Below are 15,841 nucleotides of genomic sequence, written 5' to 3'. Positions count from 1 at the left end.
AAACACCTTGTAGCAGCCCAAATTATTAAAGAAGTCCAACTCGAATTCAAGAATGAAGAGTCCTATCAGATTTAAATTTCAATGTAATTCTAGAAGGATAAGATGATTGAGATTACTAAATAAGAGATAGGATAGGATTAGATCAAAACCAATTAGGACTTTCTAATTTTGAGGATAATCTCCTAAGAGGTGTTGGAGAGAGCCCCTCCTCCTAAAGCTATATAAAGGGGGGGGGGGGGGACCAGCTTGAGGCATCAATCAATCCATCAATCAATTACTAAAGCTCTCTCTAAAGCAATCAAGAAAGCTTCAAGAAGGAGATTAGCATCAAGAAAGCTTCAAGAAGGAGGTGGCGACAAGAAGAAGAGAGGATTTCAGTTCCAAGGGTGACATCATGAGTTCTTTCTTTCCTCTTGTTTGTTTTATTTCCTTCATCATGAACTGATTTTTTTTTTAGCTAGGACTGTGGAAAGACTAACCATGATAATGAATATATTTTTATCATTATGATTTATCCAATATCATAATTTCCATATAGTCTATGAGTTATTTACTTAATGCGATTAGGAGTGGCTATTTCTTAATTGATTAGGTTTATAGGAATGAATCGGGAGAGAAATTCATATATTAGACCACATAATTCATGGTGTGAATTGAATGGTATATAGGGATATATACACATGATTTATCTGAATATATAAGTTTTTCTTGTACTCAATGCATTTCTATCTTGAGAACTCTAGTCGAGGGATCAATGGGTGACTTGATAGAAGTAGATTTAATATATTTTGGGAAAGAATATTAAATAAAATTGGAAAAACTTCAGCTTATGGGAATGACAAATTACCTTAGTTAATCTCATCCATTAATATTCGTTGGAATGGTTAGGCGGACCAATGGTCCTAGCGATTTCAATTAATCGTTGCATATTCAGTTATTGATCACCCTTGCTTTTATTGTCTTGTTCTATTCTTTTATTTTCAGTAGTTCTTACTGTTGGATATGAATTTCGATTGTCCAAATAATTAAGGGAGGTTGTAGTTCTAATACTTATTTTGTTAAATCCTCGTGAGAATAATATTTTTATACTACTTGATAACTAGTGCACTTGCTAGAGTTATAATCATACCTATCACAAAGCAAGAGAAGAGAAGAGAGCAATCCAAACTCTTTATCCAAAACAATTAATTTATCTATAATTCTCATTTCCCAACCACGGTGTGTGGCTCTTTTCGGTGGTTGATTCAACTTTGTAGTCTACCTCTACGTACAAGAGAAATTTGATTTTAGCATATAGTTGATCAAAAAAATTAAATAATACTCGAAGATCATTTTTGTCTTTTTCTATGTCAAAAATTGACAAACTCATTTGTCGCATTTCAAAAGTTTGAGAAACAAATTGTCACTCGAAACAAATTACATCATACTGCCGCGAGACAGCTTGTTTTATTTTATTTTTTCAAAAACATCAAATCAAGTCTATATTTCTTTTTTATATTTTCAGCTACACAACAGGGAGTAATCCGTACCCAAAACCCATAACCCCCTCAACTAACCATGTTCGATTTCCTAAGTTTCCGGCTTTCTGCTTCTAGATAACTTGCATGAAAATTGGAGACACATTAAGGACCGTCAATTGGTCGGGTCTGATCTGAAACAACATATGGATATGGAATTTGTCCGGATCCAGGACAGAATGATTCAATTGTGTGAACCTGATTGGATCCGATTATATATGATATCTGTACTATTATATAAAGCGGATGAATTTGGTGCAGGTCATAAAAGTTCCTTTGAATAAAAGCTTAAAAATTCACTTTTTTTGATAATATAATTGATGAGGGCAGATTTGGCCCTCCAGTGAAATTGTGACACGTGGCACCTCGTGACAACTAGGTAAATACCCAGGCAACAATTTACCAAGTTGGTGTCCCCCCCAGGCACCAGTCTGGCTGGCCTGGCGCGACCTACACGTGGCCTACGGGCGGCCTGCACACGGCCTGGCGTGGCCTGCACGGCTTGGCGCGGCCTGCGCGACCTGGCCGGATCAGCTGCCACAGGCACCGACCTGGCAATCTGGCCCGGACACAGGCGCCGACCTGGCAACCTGGCTCGGACACAGGTGCCGACCTGACAACCTGGCTCGGACACAGGTGCCGACCTGACAACCTGGCTCGGACACAGGCGCCGACCTGACAACCTGGCCCGGACACAGGCGCTGACCTGGCAACCTGGCCCGGACACCGACCCGCCGACGGACACAGGCGCCGACCTGGCAACCTGGCCCGGACACCGACCCGCCGACGGACACAGGCGCCGACCTGGCAACCTGGCCCGGACACCGACCCGCCGACTGACATAGGCGCCGACCTGACAACCTGGCCGCTTGACACAAGCGCCAGCCTGACAACCTCGAGGAGTTCATCACCGTACCCCGGTTCTGACGGGATATGACGTCTTACCATTTGAAGGCTTTTCACCCACCTAACCCACGAGGGCACCACTATATAAGGACTCCGACCCCCAAAGCCAAAAGGGGAAAAAAAGGATGGTAACCCCCGCTCTCTAGCTCTCTCATTTCTCTCCAAGCCCTCTGTAATCAGAATGCTAACTTAGGCATCGGAGAGTCCCCGCCGGGAAAATACCCCCGGGTCCTCTAATTCAGTTCTCGCAGGTCCCCCAGCTCCCGCCGCCTACAAAGGAGAGAAAATCACCCCACGCGGAGGGTAGTCGGGTTGCGCTGCACCAGGGAGCTCCACCATCCTCTGAGTTACAGGCCGCCTAGGAGCAAGTCAAGTGACGAGTCCACTAGGCAGTTCGCCATCAAACAGTTCGCCACTAGGGAGTTTGTCACCAGGCAGTTCGCCCCCAGGCAGTTCGCCACCAGGCAGTTCGCCCCCAGGCAGTTCACCACTAGGCAGTTCACCCCCAGGCAGTTCGCCACCAGGCAGTTCGCCACTAGGCAGTTCGCCACCAAGCGGTTCGCCCCCAGGCAGTTCGCCACCAAGGAGTTCGCCACCAGGTAGTTCGCCCCCAGGCAGTTCGCCACCAGGGAGCACCACCAGGCAGTTCACCACCAGGCAGTTCGCCCCCTCGGCAGTTCGTCACCAAGTAGCTCTCCACCAGGGAGCTCGCCACCGGGCAGTTCGCTACCAAGCAGTTCGTCACCAAGCAGTTTTCCCCCAGGGAGTTCGCCACCAAGTAGCTCATCACCAAGGCACGTCCCCACCGGGTCAAACAACGAGGTACTTAGCCAAAAAATTTATACATCACAAAAAATGGTACTGACAAAAAACGGTTACATCAATAATCTTAATAAAAATGATAGTAATAGTAAACTATTTATGTATGTTGAGAAATAGGTTTATTTTAACTAAAAACTATGAAAGCCTTTATAGAAATTAATTACATAATCATTAAAATTCTAGATAGGTACCTATAATTTAGGTTGAGTGTCAATTTAGTACCTAAAATTTAAAACTGAACTTTCAAACTGCAACAATCTAATACCCACCGTTAATCATCCTTTAAGTGTTATGCAAAAAGACACAAATACCCTTTTAAGAGTCTTCTAATGTTCTTTATCAACCATCGTTCTTGAAACCTCTAAGCTGTCCCTCCCTCTTTTAAAATGATTTCAGCTCAGAAGGATTGACGTTCTTGAAACCTTGTCTGATTAACCTTGCGAGTTGCGAGGTGAAGTGAAAGAGGTCCAGGAATCATGTGCCCGAGGCAGAGCTCCAGGAATCACCTCGGACGAAAAATGGTTGCCGAAGCCTGATTGGTATTCCAGCTCCGCCGGGAAACCAAAAGATTAGAGAAAGATAGACATGAAACGAAAGGGGTCTAGTTAGGAGAGAAGCAAAGTAGTTCTGATGATTGACATAGCCACTCATTCACAATCTCCACTACCAGACCACGCTTTGTAGTCGGGCTGCGGCCGCCTTTGGGTCAAGCACAAGCCCCCGTGCTCCCTCCATCATCTCTGCTGTCTAGATCTTTCAATGACTGTCTCTCTTCCTCTTCTTCCGGCGCTGGTTCATTTTGTAATTGAACTGGGGTTTCTGAAAATTCTTTCGATGCTCTCTTTCATGATTTGAGATGGGATAGAACCATACTACAGGTGAGGAAGCATTTTTTTTCCTTCGGTACTGTACTTTGACTGAACTCGTTTTGTCCTTCCTCCTCCTGAAAACTCTCTCACGGACTAAGACGTGTCTCTCCTTCTCTTCCTTTCTCTTGTCTAGGAAGCCTGTTTTCTCTTTTATCTCGACGTGTAGCAACCGTACCTCCCCCCTATCAGACCACTTGAAGGAAAACAGGTTGGTATCTATTCCCTAACATCTCTCTCTGTCTCTATATCTCTATTATTATAACACTCGCTCATGCGAGATAAAATCCTAGAGAGAGAAGAGGGAGGATAGATCAGTGAGATAGATAGATAGAAGGGAAAGGCTGAATATCTTTGAGAGATTATGTTGGGTTAGAGGTTCTTTCCTCTTAATTACTTAACAACCCTTTTTGTGTCTGTTTGGAGGCTGATTTTGGTTGGAGCGGAATCCACATTCAGGAAGGATCGCTGTTGTTTTTCTCTTTGCATATATAGATTCTCAAGGGGTAGAAACAGACACATTGTGCTCTCACTTCTACCTACGGAAACGGCAAAGCACTTGCCCCAGAAATCCCGTATCCCCAATATCTGCATGCACCACCAGGCACCCGCTACTTGGTTGCTTATTCTCCATCGTGAGTACAAACAAAACCGATAGAAGAACGCTGAGATTTTCCCTCTGCTCTTGGGTGTTTTGATTACAAATACAGACGAAAATCTATGAACTCAAAGTCTGCCCTTTGCAATTGGCGTCGTCGCTTGTAGATGACAAACTCTACATGGGTTTGTCGCTTCCTGCTTTCCTTTATTTTGGGCTCTTGGAGGATATGAGTGGAGAGCCCTTTTGTTTTGGGTTCTTGGATTTTCATCATGAAATGATGGTGTGTACTGTTAGAGAGTTTGGGCTCTGTTTCATTTTCTTAATAGTGTTTAAGGGTATTTTTGACATTTTTAAAAATCTTAAATCGCACATGAGGTCACTTGATATATATAACTGACGGTCCATTAACAATAGGTACTATGAAGGGATGAGAGATCCATTGTATGGACGCCCAAATCTTGCGGAATAAAGGGGTGAATTTCAAAAATTTTTCTCTCCCTTCAACTGGGAATCACATTTCCTATTTAGAAAATCATATTTTCAAGGATCAATCTTGAATCATAAATTGAACCAGATCTGAACCAAAAGGAGTAGGAGAGGATTATACCTGATACGGAGAAATAATATCTCCCAACGAAGGTGTTCAAGCCCAAGGAAGGATCCAAAGACTGCTCCCACTAAAGATGGCGCAGTGTAGGATGGAGCAGAATCAGCAGTGTTCTTCTCCAAGAACTCTGTCCTTCATAAGAAACAGCAGAATAGCACGTGAGCACAGCTTCCTATCAACTCTTTCACAAAGAATTGATGTCAAGATCGAATCTTGACTTCTCCCACAGAGTTGGAGATCGAACTGGATGTCTGGCGACTACAGGAAGGAGGCGGCAAGAAAGATTTTCGTAGGGATTGCATAAATCTTTCTTCTGTGATTTCAGCTCTGAAGAGGATGTGATTATGTGTCTTCTAAAGGCTGCCGCCCCCTCCTTCTTTTGTAACCCTAAAAGATCAGCTCCTAATCCAATTAGGAGCTGCTGATCCAAATCATATTTGGATCAGACATTTCTTTAGGTAATAAGGATAAACCCTTATCTTATCTGCAGATTAGATCACCTTTCTCCTAATCTCATTAGGAGGTTTCTAGATCTGAATCATATTCAGATCTGGACTCTCTGAGTGGATGGGGTTAAGACCCTATCCTATCTGCTGATCCATCTCAGAGTTCACCCATATTTAACTTATTAAATTAGCCCAGTTCGAAATGGGCTTTAGGCCCATTAAGCTTATGTGCTCACTTAGCCTTCCTAACTGCTGCCCAGTTGGGTTTCCTTGTATGGCGTGAGATCCAAGCATTGATCTACACATCAGACACATGGGTTCGGCCCAGCCTTTGTTACAGGGCCTGGCCGAATACACTGCTATGGACAGTGCACCCCCTGAAACCCATCAAATGGGCTCTATGGGCCCAACACTTATCCTAAGTGGTCCCTGGGCCAAGCCACCTTGTAACACCCAGGGACTGTGGGCAGATGCAAGATTAGCCCATCAGGTATTACCCTCAACGGTCTTACACTTAATCTCTCAGTCCATAATGATCAAACACTGCCAGACGAGATGACCTTTCCCTTGGCTGCAAGGAACAGTGTTGCATTCTCTGCTTAAATGGATCCCGGGAATTAAAACATTTTTGCAAACATTTTAGAAACCATAATATATATACTTTTATATCTCATACAAAGTATATTTTGCAAAACAAATCTCAACGTTTGAAATTGGCTGCCGACAGTCTTGGTTTCGATCAGTGAGAGTGCATCCTCAATCATTACCTTTGTCCGACCAAGGGGCTGATCCTGTCACTATGATCACCCACTCAGATGAATTCTCAAACTGTCCCAACATACCCAGGTTTTGACCCCCGCTAAGGATCTCACTGATTGGTCGGGTGTAACTTTCCAGTTTTGCCCATTAATCTCCAAGGTCTAGGGCAATACTGGAAATCTGGTCCAGTTCAAAGATTCAATTAATCCTACACTGTATGTGCCTAGGGCCTCACCTTAGCAACTGAGACAGGCCACCCCAACCGACTTGGTGGCACTACAGTGTCAGCCTTATCAGGATAGGTCTCCCCAGACCGACCCACTGGCCGTGAACATTCTAAACTAACACGAGTCTCATTAAGTGTCCAGTTTAAGGGTATTTCATAGAAACATAACAAGGGAATAGGAATCAAATATGCACTTTTATTCATTTACAATAAACTCATAAAGTACATCATTCTGATTGAAGCTAAGGGTATACAAAACTGTCTAACATACTAGATTGCCGCATTTCAAAAGTTCGGATACTAGATTGTTGCGTTTTAAAGTTTGGGTACTAAATTGACACTCGACCTAAAGTACAGGGTACCTATCGTGAATTTTCCCTAAGAAATAAATAGTTGAGGGAAAGTTCTCAAGGCTCGGTTTGGAAGGAGTACAAATACAAATTTGTAGAGTGTAAAACCTTGTATTTTGTATTATTTTGTATGTATTTGCAATGTACATATTTGTATTTGTACTATTTCCAAACTGATAATTTATTTGCATTGTACAAAATACAAGGTTTTACACTCTACACATTTGCATCTGTACTCCTTCCAAACTGAGCCTAGTACAAATACATACAAAATAACACAAAATATAAAGTTTTGCGCTCTACATGTTTGCATTTATACTCCTTCCAAACTAAGCCTAAGGAATTTCATGGCCTTAGTGATGTTCTTTAACATGAATTGTTTTTCTTGTTGTGATTTCTAAAAATAAATCAAAACCATTTGGTTTTGAAGTTTTTTTTTTTTTTTTTTTTTTGACAAAGGGTTTTGAAGCAAATTGGTTGTTAAAACAAGAATACATAAAATATGTTCTCTATTTATATATATCTTTTTCCAAACCTGAAATCAACACATTCTCAAGTTTCTAGTTACAAAAACAAAAATACATAAAATATGTTCTCTATTACATAAATTTGCTTATGTGGCAATTTAAAAAACAAAGGTTGTGTTTGGTTTCGTGGGCGTTTATTGAAAAAACACCGCCACATTAGCGCCACATAGGCATTGGTGTTCATTGCAAATGAAGCAAAATGAAACAACCGTTTAATTTCACCGTTTATCAAATAAATGGTAGAAAACTAAAACACTTTGATTTTTGTGCATGGGGCATTTGGGGAAACATCAAATTCTTGTTCCCCCCCAATGCCATAGTATTTCTTGAAACCAAATGGTGATGTGACACACTTTAATGGGTATTAATATGAGGTGGAGAGTACAAAAACATTCAAAGTGAAGTCCATCCAAACAACAAAAAACAGGAAACATTTAAAATAAAAAGTGTTTAAAGTGAAAAAGTATAAATAAACGTTATGTGAAAAAGTAAAAATAAACGGTCTATCCATAAACGTCCACAGAACCCAACACATACAATAGCATTTATGTTGTACAACACCCTGAACCCCTAGTTAGGCAATGAACCTAGGGGGTCAACCCATGATGCCCAACAGGGATAGAACAGAGTCCACAACTCATTTCCTCCATTTAGTTTGAGACAACTATCTACCCTATTTCATGGCCTAGGTCCAATGGTTCAATTTATGAAAAAAAAAAAAAAGAAAAACGGATGCTCCCCAAATGGGTTATTAGAATCCTCTCAAATGGGAGTTTTGGTTTAATGAATTTCAATAAAAAGCTGTTAGAGTCCTCTCAAATAGGATCAATGCACTGTAACCTTTTTAATGGAAGAAAATTCACTCAAATAATTTATTTTCATACGGGTTCAACTATGATATGGAAAAGATATGATATCTGAAAAACTTCTGACCAGTCAACTGGAATCATAGATATGATATCAGGTGTTACTTATCAAAATTCATGGATGGGTTTTGATTGGTCAAAACTCTTCCCATACTATATCTTTTCAGCATCATAGATTTTCTCTTTTCATATTCTTCGGCCCAATATATCCACTAGTTAGACCTATAAAAAGGTTCCTTTTAAGACCACTCTTTGATCCGAAGAGGTCCTCTACTTGGGCCTCAAAGACCAAATTTTGGGCCCATTGGGTCCCTTGTTCTCTTATTACACCCGTGGAAGACCTGTTTCAACTTTCAACATTCTAGCCCATAATTGCTATTCAGCCCAAGTGACCTATTTATAGAGCCCACCTCTCTCTCTCTCTCTCACACTGACACACACCAATCAGTAGATCTCATTCATGTCAATATGTCATCTTATCTGTATGCTCTTGATATCTTATTCCATGTCATTCCATTCTATTACTTGTAAACACATAATTACATAATTACTTGTAAACACATAATTACATAATTACTTGTAAACACATAATTACATAATTAAATCTCCATGTATTTGAGGAATCTGGATCTCCAAAAGTAAAAAATTCTGCTTATATCTGCATTCAGTCCCACATTGAGAATATCTCTCATACACTTATATTTAATTCATGGGGAAATATTCCCAATTTATGATAGGATTCGCATACTTTTTACGGTGTGTGTAGAATTTTTACGATTGAGTAGATTCATTTCATGTAAAATGGCCGTGAAAGATAACATTTTTGGAAAGTGATTTTTAATTTTTATTCTGTTTTTCAAAAAGATAATGATCCTCTCAATCATGTCTTGCAAGGTGCAGACATTCGTGTATTTCCAATTACTGTTATTGAATATAATTTTCGTAGAAAATTTTTATCTATCTTTATTTTATGTACAGCCAAACAAAACCTATATTAGGACTTAGAGACCAACAATGGCTACTTTGGCTCAACCGGGCGGATAGCCAAGCCAAGTTCTACCAACCACAAACAAATATAGCCAATTGGTTTATACCACGAGCAACCTGATTCATATCGTTAATTTACCATGCCAGTGAGATAACATCCAAAACCCACCATCACTTTTTATGAATTCTGTTAAATTCATCATAATTTTTTAAAACGTCCAAAATTTACCATGCTAGTGAGATAACTATAACTTGACTAATAAGCATCGTTAGTTTACTATTTTACCCATCATTATCTCCTACTTTGCTTTCTTCCTCTTCGATGGCTTCTCCCTTCGCTCTATCGCCTTTTGCCCAATTCTTATCTCCTTCCATCTATTGTCTCTCTCATTGTCTGCTAGCAATTCAATTCAAGATTCAACATTGGGGTTGCCTTCCTTTACAATCGAGGATCGAGTCTTATTCCCAGACCCAAGTTTCTAAGTTTTACTGCATTACTACAACTTCACTTCACTCTCGTCCCTGCCACAGTGACTCATCATGGTTGTCCTTTCCCCACTTCTGATTTGAGTTTATATACATGTCTTCTTTTCTTTCCTTTCTTCCTTTCTCTATCCGTCTATTGTCTTCAGAATCCCCTCATATCTCTCTCTAGCACTCACATACACAAAAACATAGACTCCATTGATGATGTCTGAGTTTGATTGAGGAATCAGACAGAGATAGACAAAAAGAAGAGTAAACAAGGGAAAAACAAACAAAACTCCATAATTAATTCATGGATTGAGGCCACGTACTCGTGCTCCTGCTACTACAAAAAGAGCACATCGCTCCCGGGAGAGTGAGAGAGAGAGAGAGAGAGAGGGTAGTCTTGATTGTGACTCTTTCATCGTCACAGTTGTGTGATTAAAAGGAGGGAATACTATTTGAGTATCGGAAAAAAGTTATAGAATCAATGGAGGAGAGAGCGGAGACGGAGTTAGTGTCGATACCGGCGACGTCTCGTGCATTGACACCGGAGATACTGACTCCATCGGGGCAGAGATCTCCGAGGCCAGTGTCCAAGGAGGGGAAGTCATCGACTGCTTGGAAGCCCACATCACTGATATCACCGAGGTTCCTGAGCCCAATCGGTACGTTGATGAAGAGGGTGCTCATTAACATGAAAGGGTACCTGGAGGAGGTAGGCCACCTCACCAACCTGAACCCGTAGGATGCATGGCTTCCCATCATCGAATCGCAATGGAAATGCTCATTACGCCGCTTTCCTCAACCTTAACACTGGTGTCGTGTTTCATGCACTCGTCTTGCCCGTTGCCTTCACCTTCCTTGGATGGTACATGATACATCACCTCCTCTCCCTGTGTAACTTGGTGACTTATTATTTCTCTCTATCTATCCAAAATATAGATTTCTTTGGTTTTGCATTGAGAGTGTACGGTAGCTTCTCTTCTCTTTTCAGTTTTCATCTCCCCGTCCCTGCCTTTATGTAACTTTTTCTTTCTCTTGGTAGGATTATGTTCCAATTGTTTTTGATAACTTCAGTGCAAATGTTGCGGTTGATGGCCAAATCGTGGATTGGGTACCATCTATGAAGAAGAATCATCAGATTCCTTTTGTGAATCAGTGGATTGGAATTCTTCAGTATTTTCAGTATCTGAGTAGCTTTCAGAGGTGAACTCATCTTCGAGTCGCTTACTTTCACTCTGTTCCATCCCTCTTTCTTTTTTTCATGTAAACCTTAATCCGAGGATTAGGTCTATAATGAAGGAATTGAGGTCTTGGGGAAAGATAGTTGGTTTTGGGATCATAATGAGGAAGAGATAGATCAACATCAAGAGGAGCTAAATCAGGGGAGGACAAACAAGGCTTTGCAACAAATTTCTGGGTTTCTAACATCTTTGATTTGCAAGTAAGAGGGGATTGGGTGCTTCAGGGGCAGTTTAGTCATGAAACTTGCATTTAGGTTGATGTGGACAACTTGGGTCATTGAACTTTAATGGTATTCTAGCGGATGGTGATTTTTAGAAAAAATCTCACTAACATGATGAGTTTTGGATGTTTTGAAAAGTTATGGTTGGTTTTAGACAATTTCTCTTTCCCTTTTAATGTCAATGTACTCACATGGTATAGCCGTGTAAACGAAGATATAAGACTGTCTTAATTAGGACAATGTTTTCAAAACTGGATTGGACCAGACGATCGGACTACAAAAACCGGGAATTGGTCATTTGATCGGTTCCGTTTAATCTCAAAACCATTTTTTGCCAAAAACTGTTGATTTGGTTAACAAACTATTGACCTGTATGGTCAGACCGTTGAATCGTTCGACCCGAGAAGGGTTTTTGGCCATTTTTTTTGGGTTTTTTAATTTTTTAATTTTTCTATTAAAGGAGGCTATCTATTTGGATTGGACGATTGGACCGTTTGACCCGAGAGCTAGACTTAGAATGATTCCCTGTCCGGTCCAATTTTAAAAATGTTGTCTTAGGATATATAAATACATGGGCTATCAACTGAAACTATTTTTGTAAGGAGTGTTTTGTCCAACACAAGGTGTAGCCACGTAGAGATGGAGGTGGCAATGGTTTGTGGAACTCTAAAAGGATCATGGACCGGGCTTTGCACTTATGATAAGGGCTATAGATTAGGCCTGGGCCCGGTCCAGCCCGGGGTTCCGATCTTGTAACATAGGCCCTAGTCCAGGTCTACACGGGCCCGGGCTGGGCCGGGCCTGATTCTGAGCCAATGCCTTTCATATATAAAACATTACATATCTATAATATTTTATATTAAATGACATAACATGCATATAAACTTTTATTTTATATGTTATATAATATAAAATATTATATTTAATATAAATTATACATGTCATGTTATAATATTTATATATAAAATATATAATATAATATAAAATAATTTGTATAAATTTGTATATATAATACACAAAATGTGTAAGTTTAAATATATGCGGGCTGAGCGGGCATGAAGTATTAAGCCCAAAACCGGCCCTAAAATTTGCGGGCCTGATGTGGGCCCGGGCCCGGGCCAGGCCTGGACACAAAACCCAAGCCCAAGCTTAGAATTTCTGGGCGGGCCTGAAATGATCATCCCTATCTGAAAGTCTTGAAGATTGGGTTGAGCCATAGGTTGGTGAAATTGGTTTTTGGGTAGTCTGTGGAGGAAGAGGTTGAGGGTGGGTCTTGGTGTAATGGTTAGGCTGTTCCCTTGACATAGATGATCAGCCCGGTTCAAGTCTTGGAAACAGCTTTTTTGCGTATTCAGGAGGGTAATGCTGAGTATATGATGTTATATATCTATCCTCAAGCTGAATAGATCATATTGGATTGGATATAGGCAAATCCAAATTTGATTTGTTTTTATTCAAATTGGAATAAGAGCTTATAAATCTATTGGATTTATGCTCAGTTCAAATCAAATTCAGATTGCAATAGGATATGAATTATTAGTATAAATAAATTAAACTAAAAACGCACAAAATATATACACTATTAATAAGATGAACAATAGATGACTTTCATATTATATTTTATAAACAAAATTAATTGAAAAATATTAAATGAAATTTAAACATACGGAAGATTTAGTAAAAATGCAACACTAAAATCAACTTTACTAATAAATAGAATACAAATTTTAAGTATACATATTTAAATTGAATTGTGATGAAGGGTGATTTAGCACGACCTAGTAAGAAGGGGACACGTAAATGTGATCTGTTTGAGGGGTGACAATTCAGCCAAACGAACCTGACCCGCAACATTCGGAGCTCGAATGTTTAGCCACCTTGGCGTAGAGACACCTCGACACCCAATCCAGTTTGGGACTAAAGAACAGAAGTACCAGTTCGGAGCTAAAGAGCCGAAATGCCACATAATTGACTCGAAAGGCCTCCCCAACGGACCCCGAATTTCTTGGATCACGACGAGACTCATCCTAGCTCCGTTTGAATCGGAGGTAGACGATAAACCTTATCAACACATTGCTCTCCTTAAAAAATGGAATAGATCTTATCCGCACAGTCTGGAGATCCCAGAGCTCTTTCGTAAGGCCCATGATTACTCCATTATATAAGGACATAAAACCCCAAGACAAAGGTACGCGTGAATTTTTTTACTCACTTGCATTCAAGCACTCAAATATTCAGCTCACATCCATAGTATTGTATTGACTTAAGCATCAGCGCGACCTCGCCGGGTTAGCTAACTCGGGTTCTCTGATCTACTATTTTGCAGATTTGTCCAGCTCGCCACACAACTGGAGTTCAGATTGTCTTCCGGCTAGGAGTATCTAGATCGCGCACCATCAATTGGCCTTGTCTATGGGAAACGATCGAAAGGTCATCCCAACTTTAGTTGTAGTTTTATTTATCCCAATGAACTCTTCCAGCAACACCGGAAAAAGTATCGAGATGAACGTTACTGGGGGGCAAGATCAGCAATCAACCTTTCCCCAAGGCCCTACGGTATGCACTAGCCAGTTTACTATTCCTCTTACAGTGTTAGGAGTCCCGTCACTGTCCGTACTGCACGACACTTTGCAAGTGAGCGTTCTGCTTCCCCCAGTAGGCGCGACTTTCTCCGAGCCATCTATGGTCCCATTTGGAATTGGGCACTCCCAATTCCATGATCTTGTTCAGTGTGTCCGGACGATACAGATCCAGATGCAGTAGGTCCAACAATTCCAGTAGTATCAACACTACTATCTATACTAGCGGTATCAACAACAGTTCCCACCACTGCAGTCGAACCAGCATCCGATTCCACCCCGGCGCCCAGGGTGTGTACTCTTCTCCACTACGATTAGGGGGGTAGTCCGAACTTGGTATCGGAACCTTGTGCCAGGCTCCATCAAAAGTTGGTCCCAATTTGCCGACCTGTTTACTGTGCACTTCATTACCAACAAGAAGTGCCCGAAGTCGCAAGAAAGCCTTCTAAACGTGGTTCAAAGGGAAGGAGAATCAATCAGAAGTTATATAAAACACTTCAATGATACTTGCTTACAGATACCGGACCTCGATCCAACGGTGCAACTCACTGCGGAAAAGAAAGGAATGACCCATAAAGAGTTCAAGTGGCACGTGGTAGCTAACAGACCGAAAGATATCACCGAATTCCTCAAGTTGGCAGATCAGTTCATCGGTTCTGAAGAGGAGATCAACCAAAAGATCGACAATCCACCGCCAGAAAAGAGGAAGAGAGAGAATGAAGGAACGAGCAATGGTGGGCAAAATGAAAGAAAAGCAAGTCCCTAAGCAGGGGAAGAAGCAAGTCAAGAAGCCGGTCTTCCTTGCACACCTACAAGCCAGGTCGGCGCTCCAGGACCCCACCTGTGGAGAGAATGAGCTACACGCCTTTGAATGCTAAGCGAGGAGAGATCTTAATGTCTATTAAGGATTCCTCTTTCGTCAAATGTCCTCCCAGGTTAAGGGGAGACCCGACAACAAGAAACCTGAATGTTTACTATCATTTCCACCGAAATCATTGACACAGCACGGAGAATTGCAGAAATCTCCACGATGAGATTGAGGAACTTATCTGTCGTGGGTACCTGAAAAATTACATATTACGAGAAGAGAGGGGGCAAGCAGACCGACAGGGGGACTAGAGGAGGAATGGCCCCAAGGTTAGTAGGCAAAATGAGCAACCACCGCGACAGTTGCCAAAGGAAAGACCAGTCCGCTGGGTGATTAACATGATCACTGGTGGGTCCATCATCGCCGGATATACATCGCCAAAGCGACCTTGGTCAAAGAACCGATCTACTTCACTAAGGACGATGTGCGTGAGATCCAGTACCCTCACGATAATGCTTTAGTGGCGAAGCTAAGGATTAATGACTTCGAGGTAAAACATATCTTGGTGGACTCAGGTAGTTCAACAGATATACTCTTCAAGGAGACCTTTGACAAATTATAGTTACATCAGAGCGATCTGAAACAGGTAGATACACCTTTGATAGGGTTCAGCGGCAAGGAGGTTAGACCTCTTGGTCAAATCACAGTACCTGTGGAAGCCGGCACGTGGCCAAACATTGTGTGGTTTGAGCACACGTTCCTGGTAGTCACGACTCCCTCCCCATACAACACAATAGTAGGTCAGCCTTTCACGCATGTCTTACGTGCGACAATATCCACTTACTACTTAGCAATGAAATTCCCAACTGATTATGGAGTGGGAGTCGTGCGAGGTGACCAACTCGAATCCCACAAGTGTTACGTGGCTGCCTTAAAAGGATAAGCAAAGTTGGCAGAGGATGTCGAGCTTGAGCGACTAGTGGAGTATACCGACGAACGAGCTGCCCCGAAAGAAAAGACGGTCCACATACCAGTCTCTGC

At 41.4% G+C, this 15,841-nt stretch overlaps 1 long non-coding RNA gene across 1 annotated transcript; it reads left to right on the top strand.

Moving 5' to 3' along the window:
• Positions 1-3,497: 3,497 nt before the first annotated feature.
• On the top strand, positions 3,498-5,059 carry LOC148800770 (uncharacterized). Its single transcript, XR_016085137.1, has 3 exons — positions 3,498-4,123; positions 4,248-4,322; positions 4,538-5,059. It is a non-coding gene; the product is annotated as an uncharacterized LOC148800770 (long non-coding RNA).
• Positions 5,060-15,841: the final 10,782 nt, after the last annotated feature.

Source organism: Nelumbo nucifera, chromosome 4, assembly GCF_055504915.1.
Source record: "Nelumbo nucifera cultivar China Antique chromosome 4, China Antique-T2T, whole genome shotgun sequence".
Taxonomy (NCBI): Eukaryota; Viridiplantae; Streptophyta; class Magnoliopsida; order Proteales; family Nelumbonaceae; genus Nelumbo; species Nelumbo nucifera.
The sequence above is the reverse complement of the archived record's forward strand: the minus strand, read 5'-3'. Positions and strand labels throughout refer to the sequence as shown.